The following is a 5,780-nucleotide window of genomic DNA, read 5'->3' on the forward strand; positions in this document are numbered from 1 at the left end:
CCTCAGTCTTGAAGCCTACTCGCCTGAAACAGAGACATGAACTTGCGGGCAAAGCGACCGGGAGGCCTACGTTCACAGCCACTCACGGATTTGACTCATTGTTAATGCGTTTTCACTCGTGTAGAATAGGGTTCAAAAACAGAAGTCGGGGGTGCTCGGCGTTTTGCTGTTATCGTTGATATCTGGCCCTCACTTGTCGACCCTCCTGGCGTGGTAAACTCTCACAAATACACCCCTCTACGCAGTGAAAGGGCTCCATGCGACAGCCCATACGGACCACCATTCTGGACATAAGTTTTTCGAGGGTATTGCGGAGATACTACATCTTGGAGAAGCAGCTTGAGCTGCCTTCCACAGAAGCTTCCCATTTCACGCATTCAATAAGTCGCAGGGCACGGAAGGGCGGGCTGGTACACGGGGCAGGTCGAGGGGGCAAGAGGCGACGAATACAGGAGAGGTAGCGGAGAGAGCGGGGGATGGCAGCGGCGACGGTGGAGCGGTAGGTGCGGGGAGACGAGCGGAGGAGAAGGAAGGAGCAGGCGGGGTGGGAAGCGGCGAGAAAGCGGGGTTGGACACGCGTCCTGGGGCAGTGGAGGGCCTCCGTTGCCGCTGGTCGCGCTCGAGTTGCTTGCTCCGAACGCGCATGGCGCGACCACTGTCGCCTGCAGCTGAAAATGACGTTGTCTGCTTCTTGGTCATGTGTGCGTCTGTGCGGCGGCGGGGAAGGCGGCGATGGCGGCACGCGTGGAGGTGCGGGGGGCGAGCGCGGAACCAGGTGAGCGCGAGGCGGAGCAGCGAGAGGAAGAAGGTGCGGGAGGCGCGGAAGACATCGTGGAGCGCGAGAACGAGCGGCTAATGCGGCGGGCGAGGACGCTCGCGGAGAGGGTGCAGGTGCTGATGGGGGTGGCGAGGCGAGGCGGGGCTGGGTGGAGACGGGGGAGGAGATGTGGAAGAGAGAGCGGCGGCTACCTCGACGACGGCGGCCGCGCCGCCACGACGGCGCCGGTAGCGACGCCGGACTTCTCCAGGAAGACGGGAACGGTCTCGGTGGCCGGCGTGAATGCGAGGCGCAGCTCGGTCTCCACCCACGTGCGGAAGGCGGCCGTGCGGATGTAGCTTGTATGGCTTAACCATTCGAGAATGTTTTTCACACACACGCTCGGTAAGATAAAGCGATCTCTGGTCTCTACTTACGCCCTCTCATCTTGGAAGTGCCCCTTCATCTTGAAGCTTACCAAAGCAGAACTCGGACTCAGGTGAGTCATGGACGTCTGCCCCAAATCAAGCCAAAAGTGGTCCTCATCCGCCGAAGCGGGTAGTATCGCTAGGAGAGCGGGTAGATGCCGGGGAAGTCGGGCAGCCGGCGCCCGTGGAGACGATGGCGACGAGGACCGGCTTTCCGTCGGCGTCGTACTGCAGCAACGGGCCGCTAGAGTCGTCCTGAGACGAGTCGCAGCCGCCGTCGAGGTAGTTGGCGCAGAGCTGGGAGTCCTCCAAGAAGGCCTGGTACGAGCGGGCGCACAAGCTGTTGCGGACAACCGGGACGTCGACCTGGGGCAGGCGCTGGCGCTGGTCTTAGGTCTCCTCCTCCGTGCAATGCGCAGACTGCAGGGCTCATGAATGCCGGCCAAATTTTTTAATAGGTGTTTTAATAATCTATTAAATAATGTCTAGATTCATGAATGTCAACAATTTTAATTTTTGGCAGTGGCCCGCTGGTATGGGGCGTATGAGCTGTTACCCGCTGCATGTTACCCGTGCTCACGGATCATAGCATCCTACCAAGCCACGGCGGGAGCATCTGTCCAGATAATCCGACACGTGTACAACTCTTGTTCCGGCTCATAAGGGTGCAATACTGTCGATCAAATAAGGCCTTGGGTTGGTGCGCGGTCTCCTCGTCACCGGACGAGGGGAGTTGCTCACGAGAGCAGCGCGATGACGAAGTTGCGGCAATGGCACAAACAACTTTTTATTCCGGGGTGTCTTTTTTTCTCTCTCTCTTTCTGACGACATCTACCTCCCTTCTATAAAGATCTAGCAGCGCTGTCAGTAGTTGTCTGTTTGTAGCGAAAAACAGTATCAGGCTCTTGACCTTTCGCAAGTCTACTTCTAACTCCATAGGACATCTTTTTCTCTTCCCCAAATCCCTACTGTCTCGCTTCTTTCTAAAGAGGAATTTCATAATTGTAGTGCAGCCCTGAAGGGTCGCTGGATCAGAAACGGATCAACGATCTGGTTCTTGATGGAATTAATTCAACTTGTCGTAGCTTCATCGACAAATACTGGGCAAATGCATTGTCCAAATGTGCATTAATGAGGCTCCCCCTGTATTGCAAAAGAGTACTTCATTCTTTTGCAATGCCAGTCGATACACGTGCCCATCTATAGTTTACAACATCCGGAATCCATTCCCTACTGTTTCCAGGATCACCCGCTGTTATTCTGTTTGTCGATGCCAGACTTCTGCGGGGAATGAGTTGTAAAGTTTACGTTGACACATTCTGCACCATCACGCCCCGTGCTACGTGTCCACGTAGTCAGATGGACAGGGGACTGATGTCAGCGCTGTCAACAGAGCATTCTGGCTGGGGAAATATATTTGATTATACGAAGGGTAGAAAGTATTTCAAATAAAATGATGGCACGGTCGGCACTGTAGTGCAGGAACGATGGGGCAGTCCTTACTGTCTGGGCCTGCTCTCTCAACACTAAGTCTACTGGTCTCACGCCGGCGGGTGTGAGCCTGCGCGTGTGGTACGTGTGCTATGTGTGCACGTGTCTGGGTATTGTCACAGGCACTTCCGGGCCCCGGCACCTCCGGGACATTTGCATACACCCGGTACGTGCAACTCTACCAACCACATGCATTTATCGGGGGATGATCGTACGTCCGTACAGGGTACACACTACTGTAGTACAATATTCCGTACTGTCGGACAGTGGTTTGGGCGAAGGGCCCAACCACTACGCAGGTTCCTTCAAGACGGCGCTAAGCACGTTCTCTTCCCCCATCCAGCCGGAATTCACGCTGTCTAGCCCAATCACCGCGTTCGATATCTGGACCTACACATGAATGCCACTCATGAATGCCGTCTTAACACGCAACAAGGAAAGGCTCCGGATAGCCGGCTGACTTTCCGCTGCCCAAGTCGTACGGAATTCTTCAGCTTTGTGTGTAAAGCTCTCCAGGTGACAAGTGACCCCGGGTGAGGCGTATTTGCAGTTTCCCGTTTTCTTAACTTATCCATGTTCGGCAAGAATTGATATTTCCCATTTGTATCGTCTCCTTCGCTATCGGAACTGCATTCTGCTTTGCGACAGGCCTCGTCCTGTGGTCTCGTGATTGATTTTTGAAGTCAGCGGAGAAAGTGAGTTCAAGCAGGCTTCTACCTTGTTTCTGCAGCACCTGCGAAACCAAATGCGCAGTGTAAAGACGCAACAGGTACCCTAGGGTAGTTAGGGTATCAGGGAGCTGCACTGAGATTAGGGGATTAGATTTTGTGTTTCAGTGCTTACAAACTGCTATCCTGAAGACATCGCGATTAGAGGGATTTGGCCCGTAACGAACGGTGAATAGCTCCGTGCATACGAGGAGGCCCTGACACAAAGGAGGCTAGCGGCGAAGCGAGCTCGTAGTATGCAAAAAAATGATTTTTGAGGCCTTCAGAAATATTATATTTTCGAGCACAGGGGTGGGTAATCAGTCCGCCACAAAAGATGTGCCCGCACGGTATCGACGTGAGTTTGTGAGTAAATCAATTATTTTTGCGACGCCGGAGGATGTCCTTACATGACGTATACTGTAATGAACTTTAGTACTGTAAGGGAAGTGTACGTGGTTTCTTTGATTGCACGCCCAATCATGCATCGTCCGCTCCGAATCCACTTTCACTCTCACACACTCTCGACCGCCTCGAATAAGTTCCTGCGTGCTGTAACAACAAAATGAACAGAGAAGGGTATCATATCTTGTCTACCGGCTGACGGGGACATACGCGCCGTGACAGCGGCGACAAACGCGGAAGGGCTTGGTGGGGTTCAGCGCAGTGCAAAAATTGCAGATGTCTGCACTACTGCCGAGAATGTCTGCACCACCGTGCAGACAATAATCAATCCAACAATTTTACTCCATCCCACTGTAATTATCATGGCTGACAGTTGCGGAAGCAGCCGGTAGACAAGCATACAGTATTGTCTCCTCGCTACATCGTCCAGACACGTTGCCTCGTGCTGCGATATGAGGCCCTCGGCAAGCCTCGGTGCTCATATCTGCACTCGGCGCGTGTCTGCACTCGAATCGAGGCGACAACCCCTACATGTTATGATACCCTTCTCTGTTCTGGGTGGCTCAATTATACAGTACACAGTTGTTGTTGTATCTTACACGTGTATATACCCCCTACACGGTATTTAACACCGTCGTCGCTCCTTCCCTCAGTAAAGGTCTTGAGTCTCTCCTACAGTTGTGACACCAGTAAAAATTGTCATATTTGTATTATTATTATTTTTCTCAAAAAAGGGTCAGTTCTGAAAAATAACTCATATTTTTTTTCAGAATTGACCCTTTTTTTGGGATTGAGCCTCCCGGAAGGGTACAGTATTCTAGAGGTAGAGTGCTCTTCAGTGTACGTATAATACTCTAGCCAAGTCGCCTCATGTGTATGACTTCCAACCACAAAGGCTTTCTGAGTTTTCCTTGTGATGTATGCTTGCATGCGTTCCCGCGATGAACCCATGCAGGCAGAGAACGCGGGGCATGCCGGAGTCGTATCATAGACGCGCAAGGGCGGCGTAAGGCTTTCAACTCAGTGCGCCACTCACGCAATCATGCAAAAGCCTCTCGCCAGTTCACATGAGTTGGAGAAAATACTTCTTGCCTCGCATAGGAATTTTTGTACGGTCCGAACTAGGTGTCACTTCTTTTGCTTTCAAAGACCAACTGCTGTTGAGTGAAGCCTTCTGCGTAGCCTTCGTGTGAAACAGTCTGCCGATATGGAGCTCTGTATTCCCTTTGCTGTCTTGGTCTTCCTTGTCGATCACACAATCGATGTTCTCCTTGTCACACAACAATAACCATTGCGTGATCGGAAGGTCATGAGATTCTCTCTCACCACATACGTGCACGTCACAATTACAGTATTCCTCCTCTAAAGGGTAAAACACAACGTCTGGAACACTGTAACTTGCTGCAGGGAGCCCCACTGTACTCCCTGCTTATATCCGTAATTAGTATGTCTACACCCCCATGCCCGACTCTTTAGAAGCGTAATGCACATTAATAGGGGGCTGTAGTACATCACTATACTGTACAACCAAGTACAGTATAATACTGTACATCGATTCCATGGACCTTATAACTTGATAATGAAGCGCAGGACAGTATCGCCCTTTCGGGAATATAGATAACATTCTGCTGAAAGACAGCAACATCGCACCTAATATCTTTGTCTACAAATAGAGACATTCGGCCATTTCCGGACGAACCGACCAAGGGCTACTTGAATCGAATTGTCAGAGCAACGCACTTCTCAAATTCTCCGTCAACTTCACCTTTAAGATGCGTGGGGCTTTTCTTGCCGCTCTCGCCTGCGCTCTTCTGGGCCTTGGTACTGGGAGCGCTGTTTCTCCCTCTACTCTCTCTTTCCGTTTGGGCCCGAGGCCTCTCAACACATGCCCCTGTACCTGCCGCACACTCTTTTCTGGTTTTAGAAAGGCGATACGAGAGTGTCACCTTCGGAAGAAGAAACTTTGTAAGGTGACAACATGCCAGACGGCAG

The sequence above is a fragment of the Chondrus crispus genome, genomic scaffold (assembly GCF_000350225.1).
Source record: "Chondrus crispus Stackhouse genomic scaffold, scaffold_49, whole genome shotgun sequence".
Taxonomy (NCBI): domain Eukaryota; phylum Rhodophyta; class Florideophyceae; order Gigartinales; family Gigartinaceae; genus Chondrus; species Chondrus crispus.